Below are 13,812 nucleotides of genomic sequence, written 5' to 3'. Positions count from 1 at the left end.
AAGTATGGGCGCTTACCTCCCCTTGCCACCGGAATGCTGCGATCAACTTCAATCGCAGCATTTCAGGGGTTAATGTGCAGGGAATGGTGCGGGACATCTCCCTGCACATAGCACCAGTTGTACACCCGGCGGCGATCGCCCCGCACCGCTTGTGTGCGGGCGCGATCATCGTATGAAGTAATAGTACGTCACTGGTCCAACTCCGCCCACCAGAACAAAGTCCGCCCACTCTCTAAATTACATGGCTATTTGTGAGTGGGCGGAGTTTCAGCAGCATCTACGTCACCTTAAATGTGTGTTCACCTATGGTGAACACATATTTAATAGGGATCCATTTAGGATCCAAAAGAGCCGGCTCTTTTTGGCGAGCGGAGCCAGATCACCAAGAAGAGCTGGACTGGCCATCACTAGGAGTCATTCTCTCTCTCATTGTTCCAGTGGACAATTAACATGCATATTTATCCTGCAATGTTTGCAGACAGTCACCAAATAACATCGATTGTTCAAACAACCTGCACCTTTGTTCCCAAGGAAAACAGAACAATAAGCTGCAGGGACTGATACAATAGAGAATCAACAGCCATTCACCAAATCATCATACAACATACAACAAGCCAATCTACAGGAAGATGTACAGACTGGTGTGAACGACAGCTCATGTGCCCTGAACTATGAAACAATACAACTGGTATAATTAACAATAAATGCTGTATCGTCACAGAGGAGGTCCGGTTACTTGTGCGGGGCTGTGTGCTGGAGGGGTCTGCGTGGGGAAAGAGGGGGGTCCTGTTACTTGTGTGGGGCTGCGTGTTGGGGGCATGCTGGTGGGTCTGCATGGGGAAGGAGTGAGTGCTGTTACTTACATGGGGCTGCAGGCTGTTGATTTGTGTGGGGAAGTAGGGGGTCCTGTAACTTGCGTGGGTCTGAGTGCAGGGGGACTGCGAGGGGAATGAGGTGATGCTATAGCTTTCATGGGGCTGCGTGGGGAAAAAGGGGGTCCTGTTATTTGCATGGGTGTCTACATGGGGAAGGAGTTGGTACTGTTACATTTGGGGGACTGCGTGCTGGGGGTCTGCGTGGGGATGGAGAGGAGGTCCTGTTACTGGTTTGGTGCTGAGTGATGCAGGAGGGGGTCCTGTTACTTGCGTGGGGCTGTGTGATGTAGGAGGGGGTCCTGTTACTTGCGTGGGGCTGCGTGGTGAAGGAGGGAGTCCCATTACTTGCATGGAGCTGCAAGCTTGGGGAAGGAAGGGGTCCTGTTAATTGCATGGGGCTATATACTGTGGGTCTGTGTGGAAAAGGAGGGGGTTTTCACACTTGTGTGGGGCTGCACATTTAAGGAGGGGTCTTGTTAATTGCATGGGGCTGCATACTGGGGAGTCTGCGTGGGGAAGGAGGGGGTCCTATCATTTTCAAGGGGCTGCGGTCTGGGGGTCTGCATGGGGAAGGAGGGGGTTTTGTCACTTGCGTGAGCTGTGTGCTGGGGTCTGCATGGGGAAGGAGGGGGTCCTTTTATTTCCATGGGGCTGCATTATGGGGGGGTTTCTGTGGGGAAGGACAAGGTTCTATTACTGAGGCTGCGTGAGGAAGGGTGGAATCCTGTTACTAGCATGAGAATACATGTCGGGGGTCTACAAAGGGAATTAGGGGGTGCAGTTACTTGTGTTGGGCTCCATGCTGGAGGTTTGCGTGGGGAAGGAGGGGGTCTTGTTACTTGCATGGGGCTGAGTGCTGGGGGTCTGTATGGGGAAGGAGGGGGTCTTGTTACTTGCATGGGGCTGAGTGCTGGGGGTCGGCATGGAAAAGGAGGGGGTCGTGTTACTTGCATGGGGCTGGGGGTCTTCTAAACTCCCTCCTCAGATCACTCACACGGAGTCCTGTGTCCTCATCCCACCTGCACAGGCTCCTTGGTGCAGCTCCTCAGTCCTCACCTTCCCAGCAGCCTCAGCACAACACTGCTTCCTGGTGTCCGATCTTCACTCACTGGACTGAAGGAGGCCCCGCCCCTTCCAGTGACATCATCCCCTCAAAGAATCACCTCCACTCTAGACACTACCAACACCACATATATGGCTGTGTGCACAGGACCTGTGATGAGGTCACAGGAGGGGAGGAGTCAGGGGTCACATGATCAGGGGCCTCAGTGGATGCAGGACTCTGCTGTGCTGGTTGTCATGGTGCTGGATGAGGGGAAGGTTATGTGTGGGGTCAGGAGGGGTTTACAGTGTGGATGTAGCAGAGCCGCGTGTGTACGAGGTGTACGGAGCAGAGCCGTGTGTGTACGAGGTGTACGGAGCAGAGCCGTGTGTGTACGAGGTGTACGGAGCAGAGCCGTGTGTGTACGAGGTGTATGGAGCAGAGCCGCGCTTGTACGAGGTGTACGGAGCGGAGCCGCGCTTGTACGAGGTGTACGGAGCGGAGCCGCGTGTGTACGAGGCGTACGGAGCGGAGCCGCGCGTGTACGAGGTGTACGGAGCAGAGCCGCGTGTGTACGGGGTGTACGGAGCGGAGCCGCGCGTGTACGAGGCGTACGGAGCGGAGCCGCGCGTGTACGAGGCGTACGGAGCGGAGCCGCGTGTGTACGAGGCGTACGGAGCGGAGCCGCGTGTGTACGAGGCGTACGGAGCGGAGCCGCGTGTGTACGAGGCGTACGGAGCGGAGCCGCGTGTGTACGAGGCGTACTGAGCGGAGCTGCGTGTGTACGAGGGGTACGGAGCGGAGCCTCGTGTACGGAGCAGAGCCGCGTGTGTACGAGGTGTACGGAGCGGAGCCGTGTGTGTACGAGGTGTACGGAGCAGAGCCGTGTGTGTACGAGGTGTACGGAGCAGAGCCGTGTGTGTACGAGGTGTACGGAGCAGAGCCGTGTGTGTACGAGGTGTACGGAGCAGAGCCGTGTGTGTACGAGGTGTACGGAGCAGAGCCGTGTGTGTACGAGGTGTACGGAGCAGAGCCGCGTGTGTACGAGGTGTACGGAGCGGAGCCGCGCGTGTACGAGGTGTACGGAGCGGAGCCGCGCGTGTACGAGGTGTACGGAGCGGAGCCGCGCGTGTACGAGGCGTACGGAGCGGAGCCGCGCGTGTACGAGGCGTACGGAGCGGAGCCGCGCGTGTACGAGGCGTACGGAGCGGAGCCGCGCGTGTACGAGGCGTACGGAGCGGAGCCGCGCGTGTACGAGGCGTACGGAGCGGAGCCGCGCGTGTACGAGGTGTACGGAGCGGAGCCGCGCGTGTACGAGGTGTACGGAGCGGAGCCGCGCGTGTACGAGGTGTACGGAGCGGAGCCGCGCGTGTACGAGGCGTACGGAGCGGAGCCGCGCGTGTACGAGGCGTACGGAGCGGAGCCGCGCGTGTACGGGGTGTACGGAGCGGAGCCGCGCGTGTACGAGGCGTACGGAGCGGAGCCGCGTGTGTACGAGGCGTACGGAGCGGAGCCGCGTGTGTACGAGGCGTACGGAGCGGAGCCGCGTGTGTACGAGGCGTACGGAGCGGAGCCGCGTGTGTACGAGGCGTACGGAGCGGAGCCGCGTGTGTACGAGGCGTACGGAGCGGAGCCGCGTGTGTACGAGGCGTACTGAGCGGAGCTGCGTGTGTACGAGGGGTACGGAGCGGAGCCTCGTGTACGGAGCAGAGCCGCGTGTGTACGAGGTGTACGGAGCGGAGCCGTGTGTGTGCGAGGTGTACGGAGCAGAGCCGCGCGTGTACGGAGAGGAGCCGTGTGTGTACGAGGTGTACGGGGCGGAGCCGCGTGTGTACGAGGTGTACGGGGCGGAGCCGCGTGTGTACGAGGTGTACGGAGCAGAGCCGCGTGTGTACGAGGTGTACGGAGCAGAGCCGCGTGTGTACGAGGTGTACGGAGCGGAGCCGTGTGTGTACGAGGTGTACGGAGCAGAGCCGCGCGTGTATGAGGTGTACGGAGCGGAACCGAGTGTACGAGGTGTACGGAGCAGAGCCATGTGTGTACGAGGTGTACGGAGCGGAGCCGCGAGTGTACGAGGTGTACGGAGCGGAGCCGCGTGTGTACGTGGTGTACGGAGCGGAGCCGCGTGTGTACGAGGTGTACGGAGCGGAGCCGCGTGTGTACGAGGTGTACGGAGCGGAGCCGTGTGTGTACGAGGTGTGCTGAGCGGAGCCGTGTGTGTACGAGCTGTACGAAGCAGAGCCGCGCGTGTACGAGCTGTACGGAGCGGAACCGAGTGTACGAGGTGTACGGAGCGGAACCGTGTGTGTACGAGGTGTACGGAGCAGAGCCGTGTGTGTACGAGGTGTACGGAGCGGAGCCGCGAGTGTACGAGGTGTACGGAGCGGAGCCGCGTGTGTACGAGGTGTACGGAGCGGAGCCGCGTGTGTACGAGGTGTACGGAGCGGAGCCGTGTGTGTACGAGGTGTACGGAGCGGAGCCGCGCGTGTACGAGGTGTGCTGAGCGGAGCCGCGCGTGTACGAGGTGTACGGAGCAGAGCCGTGTGTGCGGAGCAGAGCCGTGTGTGTACGAGGTGTACGGAGCGCAGCCGCACGTGTACGAGGCGTACGGAGCGGAGCCGCACGTGTACGAGGCGTACGGAGCGGAGCCGCACGTGTACGGAGCGGAGCCGTGCTTGTGCGAGGCGTACGGAGCGGAGCCGCGCATGTACGAGGCGTACGGAGCGGAGCCGCGCTTGTACGAGGCGTACGGAGCGGAGCCGCGCTTCTACGAGGCGTGCGGAGCCGCGCTTCTACGAGGCGTACGGAGCAGAGCCGCGCTTGTACGAAGCGGAGCCGCGTGTGTACGATGCATACGGAGCGGAGCCGCGTGTGTACGGAGCGGAGCCGCGTGTGTACGATGCGTACGGAGCGGAGCCGCGTGTGTACGAGGCGTACGGAGCGGAGCCGCGTGTGTACGAGGCGTACGGAGCGGAGCCGCGTGTGTACGAGGCGTACTGAGGGGAGCCGCGTGTGTACGAGGGGTACGGAGCGGAGCCTCGTGTACGAGGTGTGCGGAGCAGAGCCGCGTGTGTACGAGGTGTACGGAGCGGAGCCGTGTGTGTATGAGGTGTACGGAGCAGAGCCGTGTGTGTACGGGACGGAGCCGCGTGTGTACGAGGTGTACGGAGCAGAGCCACGTGTGTACGAGGTGTGCTGAGCGGAGCCGTGTGTGTACGAGGTGTACGGAGCCGAGTCTCGCGTGTACGAGGTGTACGGAGCCGCGCCGCGCGTGTTCGGAGCCGAGCCGCGCGTGTACTAGGTGTATGGAGCGGAACTTTCTGTGTTATAGATTTGCGGCATCTTGGTAGAAGTTTCTCCCGGTCTCTCACTTAGGCCACGTTCACACGTTCAGTATTTGGTCAGTATTTTCCATCAGTATTTGTAAGCCAAAACCAGGAGTTGGTGATAAATACAGAAGTGGTGATGTGTTCCTATTATACTTTCCCTCTTATTGTTCTACTCCTGGTTTTGCTTACTGATCTAAAATACTGAAATACTGAACTTGTCAATGTGGTCTAAAGCTATGTTCACACATGTTGGGGTTTTTTAGTGTTTTTTTCTGCAGATTTTTATGCAAATTTTCAGCTGCAATTTGCAGTACCAGCAAAGTCTATGAGAAACCAGAATTCTCTGTTCACACATGGTTTTTTTTGTCACATCTCACATCTCCTCCAGTCTCTCTCTTCAGTCGTCACTACTCACCTAACTAAAATCTTCAACCTCTCCCTCTCTTCTGGTATCTTCCCCTCCTCCTTCAAACACTCCATCATTACTCCATTATTAAAAAAGCCCTCTCTTGACCCTTCCTGCACAAACAACTACAGACCAGTCTCCAATCTTCCCTTCATCTCTAAACTCTTGGAGCGCCTGGTCTACTCCCGCCTTACCAGTTACCTCTTCACTCACTCTCTTTTAGACCCATCAGAGTCCGGCTTCCGCCCCCTACGTTCTACAGAAACTGCACTCATTAAGTAACCAATGACCTTCTGACAGCAAAACGTAATGGTGACCACTCTCTGTTCATTCTTCTTGACCTCTCTGCAGCCTTTGACACCTTTGACCACCACCTCCTACTCTCTATGCTCCACTCAATCGGCATAAAGGACACTGCTCTCTCTTGGTTCTCCTCCTACCTATCTGACCGCTCTTTCAGTGTATCGTTTGCTGGCTCCACTTCTTCCCCCCTTCCTCTCACTATTGGGGTTCCTCTGGGTTCAGTCCTTGGCCCTCTTCTCGCTCTACACAGCCCCAATTGGACAAACCATCAGCAAATTTGGTTTTCAGTACAATCTTTATGCTGATGACACACAACTATACACCTCCCCTGACCTTACCCCGCTGTACTACAGAACACCAGTGACTGTCTGGCCGCAGTTTCTAACATCATGTCCGCTCTCCACCTGAAACTAAACCTTTCCAAAACTGAACTTCTTCTGCTCCCGCCGTATACTCACCTCCCTAAATCTGACATCTCTCTCTCCGTGTGTGGCACCACAATAATGCCGAGCCAGCAGGCGCGTTGTCTGGGCGTTGTGTTTGACACCAATCTCTCCTTCACCTCCCATATACCGTCTCTTGCCCGCTCTTTTCGCTTGCACATGAAGAACATCTCTAGAATCTGCCCCTTTATCACCTTGGAAACAAAAAAACCCTCACTGTTGCCCTGATCCACTCCCACCTTGACTACTGTTAGAACCCTCCTGTTAGTTTTTGCTATATTGTGTTTTGCGGTCACGTGACCAGCTGCCTATAAATTCCAGCTCCGCCCTCCTGGCTTTGCTGGACTTCAGTGTTTTCTAGACTGTCTTTCTAGCCAGGTGCTTCGGTGCCTATCTCTGTCAGTTCGCTTGGTCCTCTGGGACCTCTAGTACTTTTTGTCAGTTTGTCTTTTTGCTCTGCAACAACTTCTGTTAGGAGGTGTCCCATTTTTGTCCCAGTCCTTAGTTCTTTTAGGGACCTCTCCCTTTATTCTATAGATCTCCGTTCAGACTAGCCTTAGTTTTTGTTGCAGGTCATAACAGTAAGTCCAGCCCCCCAAAAAAACTAAAAGGAAAGACATTCGGGAATCAGTATGGTTTCCGTCCAGGAATTGGCTCAATGCCTGCAGGGATTGTCTCTGGAGGTGGCCGATCTTCAGCAACACGTGAGTAGCTGTCCTGGAGCGCATTTTGTCAAACCCAAGGTAGGACTGGCTGATGTTTTTATGGTAAACAGCAAGATTTTTTTTCCTTTAAAAATGCTTGTTTGTTATATTTTTGTTTGAGACCAAGGTCCTCTGGGAATGAATCACAGCGCATTGGTTTTATGTCACTTTTGCGCAATGAACCACAGTGGTGGGCCTTTTCTCTCCAACCTAATGATCCGTGTTTAAGTTCTGTTGAAGAATTTTTTTCTGCTATGGGGCTATTATATGACGATCCTGATCGAATCTCTTCTGCTGAATCAGAACTTAGACGTTTGAATCAGGGGTCAGATGATGTTGAAATTTATTGCACACACTTCAGGAGATGGGCCTCAGAAGTTAAATGGAATGATTCTGCGCTGAAATGTTTATTTCTTGCTGGTCTGAGTGAAAGGGTCAAGGATTTGCTAATTGCATTTCCTGCACCTGAGACTCTGCAGGAAGCTATGTAGTTAGCTGTTCGTGTGGACAGGAGAATAAGGTCCAGGGTCAGTGATGTAAAAACTTCTGTAACTTCAGGTCCTAGTTTCCAGAAAATCTGCTCTGACAGCGGAGAACCAATGGAGGTTGGGGCGATGTCACTCCCCTCTCAAGAAAGAGATCGGAGATTCGCCGAAGGTTTGTGTCTTTATTGTGGTAAAGCTGATCATTTGATTAAGTATTGTGAGCGTTGTTTAAGTAAAGAAAGAACAAAGGTCAGTTACACCCGTATAGCTTGTTTACTCTCTGCAGGAGTGTTTCTTTCTGGGAGTACTACTCTGCAGGGAGATTTGATTGAATTTCAGGTATTTGTGGATTGTGGTTCAACAATTAATGTTATTGATAAAGAGTTTTTGGAAAAACTTAAATTGAAATCCAAACCTTTGTCATCACCTATTTCTGTGGTTGCAATTGATAACACTCCTTTGAAATGTATAACTCACAAGACTGCTGCATTTCCTCTCACTATCAATGGTGTTCACCAAGAAATTTTGGACTTGGTTGTTTTGGATAATTTGCCCTCTCCAGTTGTTCTAGGATTCCCTTGGTTAAAACTGCACAATCCTTTATTGGACTGGTCTACTAATGTGATTAAGTCTTGGAGTCCGAAGTGCTATGATAAATGTTGTAATGGTCGCATTGCGGCTGTGGAAAAAGGGGAATTACCGGTACCTATTCAAGATTTTTGGAGGGTTTTTTCGGAGGAGGAGTCGCAAGTTTTACCTCCTCATAGGGATTATGATTGCGCCATTGAGTTTGTTCCGGGTGCTACACTTCCCAAAAGTTGCTTGTTTAATCTGACTATCCCTGAAAGAAAGGCCTTGGAGGAGTACATAGAGACTAGCATGGCTGCTGGTCACATTAGACCTTCTAAGTCGCCTGTGGCAGTCGGATTCTTCTTTGTTAAAAAAAAGGACGGCGGTTTACGTCCATGCCTGGATTTTCGTGAAATTAATAAGATTACCGTACGCAATTCCTACCCATTGCCGTTAATTACTGACTTGTTTAACCAGTTAGTGGGAGCCAAGTGGTTCTCAAAAATTGATCTCAAGGGCATACAATTTGTTACGTGTGAAGGAGGGTGATGAATGGAAAACTGCTTTTAACACTCGGATAGGTCATTTTGAGAATCTGGTGATGCCTTTCGGTCTTACCAATGCACCTGCATTTTTTCAGAACCTTATTAATGACATCCTGAGACCTTTGATTGGTAAGAATGTGGTTGTGTGTTTGGATGACATTTTGATTTATTCACCAGATCTAGAGTCCCATTGGCAGAGTGTACGTGAAGTTTTGCAGTTATTGAGTGATAATTCACTCTTTGCTAAGCTGGAGAAATGTGAGTTTGCTGTGCAGAAAATTAGTTTTTTGGGCTACATTGTCTCCAGCGAGGGCTTTGAGATGGACCCTGTGAAGGTTCAGGCTGTGCAGGAATGGCCTAGGCCTATTGGTTTGAAATCTATACAGAGATTTTTGGGTTTTGCCAATTATTACAGGAAATTCATTAAGAATTTTTCTGTAATTGTTAAACCTCTAACTGATCTCACCAGGAAAGGTGCGAATACGGCCCAGTGGACTACTGAGGCCATTGAAGCTTTTGAGTATCTCAAAGAGAGGTTCAGTTCTGCCCCTATCCTTATGCAGCCTGATGAGACCAAGCCTTTTTTGGTCGAGGTCGATGCTTCATCAGTGGGGGTCGGAGCAGTTTTATCTCAGGAGAACAAGGGTGGAGAACATCCTTGTGCCTTCTTTTTGAAAAAAAATTCGGAAACCGAACTGAATTATGAAGTTGGAAATCGGGAGTTTCTGGCTATTAAACTTGCGTTTGAACACTGGCGTCATTTTTTGGAAGGCGCTAGATTTCCTATTCAGGTTTTCACAGATCATAAGAATTTGATCTATCTGGATGCTGCCAGGCGCTTGAATGCCCGTCAAGCTAGGTGGGCACTTTTTTTTTCTCGGATTCATTTTTCTGTTACTTATATCCCTGGTACTAAGAATGTTAAAGCCGATGCTTTATCTCGCAGCTTCTCTCCTGCGGTCGGTACCGAGGAGGAGGAGAGCATTTTGCAGAAAGGAGTTGTGGTGGCGGCTTTGGACTCCGATTTGGAGAATGGTATTCTGAAAGCTCAAGATGATGCTCCATCTAACACTCCCCATGGGAGGTTGTTCGTGCCTAGAGCCTTTAGGAGAGATTTATTTGTGGAGTGTCATGAGTCTCGGTTGGCAGGTCATCCAGGAGTTTCGGAGAATAAGAGACTTATCAGTCGCAGTTTTTGGGTGGCCTGGATGGCAGAAGGAAGTCATTAAGTGGGTGCGTCAGTGTACTGTGTGTGCCAGGTCAAAGGCTTCACATACTCCTCCTGCGGGGTTGCTTTGTCCTCTGGAGGTTCCTAGTGCGCTTGGACGCATCTCACTATGGATTTTATTACTGATCTTCCTGTGTCCGAGGGTTTTACTGTCATCTGGGTGGTCGTGGACCGTTTTAGTAAGATGTGTCATTTGGTTCCATTCATTAAGTTGCCCTGCGCCAAGAGACTCGTTAAGGCGTTTGTTAAGGAAATTATCAAGCTCCATGGCGTCCCCACGGATATTGTTTCTGATAGAGGACCTCAGTTTGTGGCTCACTTTTGGTGTGCTTTTTGTGACAGGTTGGGAGTCCATTTGTCATTTTCGTCTGGTTATCATCCTGAGTCTAATGGACAGACTGAAAGAAAGAACCAGGATGTTGAACAGTTTTTGCGTTGTTTTGTGGCAGACAATCAAGAGGTGTGCTCTGAGTTTCTGCCTCTCGCAGAATATGCTATTAACAATCATACATCCTCCTCTGCTGGGTGTTCTCCTTTTTTTTGTTGTACGGGGAGACATCCGTCTTTTGGTTCGTTCTCCAAATTGGGGTCGGCGGTGCTGGAGGAGGAGAATTTTTCCGGTGATTTGGAGAGAGTTTGGACTAATGTACGTTGTAACCTGCAAGAGGCTAACAAGAAGTCCAAGAAGTATTTTGACAGGAAACGTAAACAGGTTTTGTTTACTGTGGGTGACATGGTTTGGTTGTCCTCGAAGAACCTGCGGTTGAGGATTCCCTCTAAAAAACTGGGTCCTAAGTTTGTGGGTCCATTTAAAGTGCTTCAGGTTGTTAACCCATCTGCTGTCAGGTTGGATGTCCCTACTTCCTGGAAGATTAATCCTGTGTTTCATGTTTCCTTGTTGAAAAAGGCTGACGTATCTAATAGGGACGCCACTATCACAGTTCCTCCTGTGGTGGAAGACGGCGAATATGAAATGTCTCGTATTTTGAATTCTAGATGGCATAGAGGGAAATTACAGTATCTTGTCTCCTGGAAGGGTTTCGGTCCCGAAGACAACTCCTGGGTAAAGACGGATGATGTCACTGCTCCTAGGCTTGTTAAAGCTTTCTACAGGAGGTTTCCTGATAGGCCTGGTCCTGGAGGATCCTCATAGAAGAGGGGGTACTGTTAGAACCCTCCTGTTAGTTTTTGCTATATTGTGTTTTTTGTAGTCACGTGACCAGCTGCCTATAAATTCCAGCTCCGCCCTCCTGACTTTGCTGGACTGTCTTTCTAGCCAGGTGCTTCGGTGCCTATCTCTGTCAGTTTGCTTGGTCCTCTGGGACCTCTAGTACTTTTTGTCAGTTTGTCTTTTTGCTCTGCAACACCTTCTGTTAGGAGGTGTCCCATTTTTGTCCCAGTCCTTAGTTCTTTTAGGGACCTCTCCCTTTATTCTATAGATCTCCGTTCAGACTAGCCGAAGACGAAGGCGGGTTTGTTCACAAGGAACAGGCAGCCCGCTTCATTGTAGGGATTCAGCTTAGTCTTACTGTAGGGACAGCTTTCCCCTATCTTTCCTTAGTTTTTGTTGCAGATCATAACAACTACTGTAACTCTCTACTAATTGGCCTCCCCCTCACTTGACTTTCCCCCCTCCAGTCCATCCTTAATGCTGCAGCCAGGGTCATCTATTTGGCTAACCGTTACTCAGACTCCTCCGCTCTGTGCCAGTCATTGCACTGGCTGCCCATGAATTATAGGATACAATTTAAATTGCTTGTTCTCACCCACAAAGCTCTCCACAGTGTGGCACCCCCCTACATTTCTTCCCTCATTTCTGTTTATCGGCCTACCCGTTCTCTACGCTCCGCAAGCGACTTTCGACTAACATCCGTACCTCCCACTCCTGACTCCAAGACTTCTCCCGAGCTGCATCTATTCTTTAGAATGCTCTACCACAAGAAATTAGGATGAACCACAACTTACACAGTGTTAGGCGCTCCCTAAAAACACATCTGTTTAGGGCGGCCTATCACCTTCCCTAATCGAAGTCCTTTTAACTTCTTATAGCCCATCCCTTATTTCTCCAAACATAACTCTCCACCTAACCAAAAAGCACCACAGATACTGGCTGGTGATGAGCTCATGCAGCCTTTATCTATCCCTCATCCCCTCAAGATGGCTGGACCATCCTTGTAAATAAGCCATTGTACTTTGTGTCATCCCCACCTCATTGTATATTGTAAGCTCTTACGAAGAGAGTCGTCATTATTTTTGCTGTAATTATTGTATTATCTTTAGCTATGTTACTTATGACTGTTGTATATGAACCTCTGAATTGTTAAGCGCTGCGGAATATGTTGGCGTTATATAAATAAAGATTATTATTATTATTACTAGATGGTGGCCCGATTCTAACGCATCGGGTATTCTAGATATGTATGTAGTTTATTTATGAAGATTTAAGAATAATGCAATGAATACACAGGATTTTCCGGGTAAAATATATACATTATCATTAAATTTTATTGCTCATAGAACTTAATACAACTGAACGAAATTATTAAACAGATCATCAAAATATATAAACCATTACATGAATATCTAACTGTATTTAAATAAATCATCGGATGAAAAAAGTACATCGACACTATAATATATTTGTTAACAATATCAACCCAAAATATTTTTGTACACCACATTTCTTGTTCATCCTTTGTTCTGTAGCCTCATTTGTATCAAGGATGTATAATTGTGCAAATTTTGGTGGTTGTCCTATTTCTGTGTGAAGTGTTCCAGTGCAGTGGTAGATCTGGTTGTGAATTTTAAAACAATACGGTCCAAATCCAGGGGGCGGTGCAATGCTGGCACCAAATGAAGCAAATGCAAATGCTTCTGATATTTTCCTTAAAATTTCTACTGTGTTGATGCGTTACTTTCATCAACTGCTCAAACAGATCTGAGTAGTGATGTCTCGGTAGCATAACTTTTCCTTTTTGGCAGTATTGAGTTAACTGATTGTCAGATGGTTTTTCATCAATAAAATTCAGAGAGTCGCATTTAGAGCAAACTGCATTCATATTCCCACAGTAGTGTTCAATAATTGTAGTTTCGTTGTCTGTTACGTAACGTGCAAGTTGCTGAAGATTCTGCTGGGCTTGCCTTAGTTGGTAGAGCATTCGTTTTTTATGAATTTGGCGATCGTGTTGTTGTCTGTTTGCCCTGGATTGTGGAGATTCATTCACCCGACGTTGTCTGTGGGATTCTACATCGTGTTCCTGCCTAGCGGCAGTGTGTTGTGTTGTCTCCTGTTCTCGACGTTGTCTCTGTGAATCAGCTACTTGTACCTGTCGTGAGGCAGTTTGTTGTGGTGTTGTCTGTGAGATTCCGCATCCTGGGCTTGTCTGGCGGCAGTTTGTTGAAGTGACTCTTGCTCTCGACGTTGTCGTTGCCTTGCTGCTGCTTTTCTGTCATCCTCACTGGCGTATTTTCGCTTACGACCCATTGGAAGACAGGAAGCGTAAATCGTGATAGCGTACAGTAAAGAAGTACGTGAGTGAACTATGTCGCACTCTGACTGACAGAACGTGTTCAGTAAACGTGACTGAACTACGTGGCACTGTGACTGACAGAACTTGTTCAGTAAACGTGACTGAACCATGTGGCACTGTGACTGACAGAACTTGTCCAGTAAACATGACTAAACTACATCACACTGTGACTGACAGAACTTGTTCAGTAAACGTGAGTGAACTACGTCGCGCTGTGACTGGGGGTTAAATTCAGCGCCAATATCTCTGATTGGTTGCGGTCGGCCGGGCGCGACTAATCCGCGAAGCGGGGTTTAAATTGCGCACCAATATCGCTGATTGGTCGCGCCAGGCCGGCCGCGACCGATCAGCG

At 50.3% G+C, this 13,812-nt stretch overlaps 1 protein-coding gene across 5 annotated transcripts in view; it reads right to left on the bottom strand.

The window, feature by feature from the left end:
- Positions 1–13,812, bottom strand: part of LOC141271784 (uncharacterized) — a 182,803-nt gene that overhangs the window by 35,948 nt on the left and 133,043 nt on the right. The window contains exon 1 of one of the 5 annotated variants that reach the window (XM_073681926.1): positions 1,932–2,088. The exons of 1 other annotated variant lie outside the window; for it this stretch is intronic. The gene's annotated coding sequence lies outside the window, so the exon portion shown is untranslated. Of the gene's footprint in view, positions 1–1,869; positions 2,089–13,812 lie in introns of those variants that run through there. 3 more of the 5 variants (XM_073681927.1, XM_073681928.1, XM_073681930.1) reach the window with 3 other exon arrangements.

Source organism: Phyllobates terribilis, unplaced genomic scaffold (assembly GCF_046119375.1).
Source record: "Phyllobates terribilis strain yellow unplaced genomic scaffold, ASM4611937v1 Scaffold_5__5_contigs__length_657084704, whole genome shotgun sequence".
Lineage (NCBI taxonomy): Eukaryota > Metazoa > Chordata > Amphibia > Anura > Dendrobatidae > Phyllobates > Phyllobates terribilis.
The sequence above is the reverse complement of the archived record's forward strand: the minus strand, read 5'-3'. Positions and strand labels throughout refer to the sequence as shown.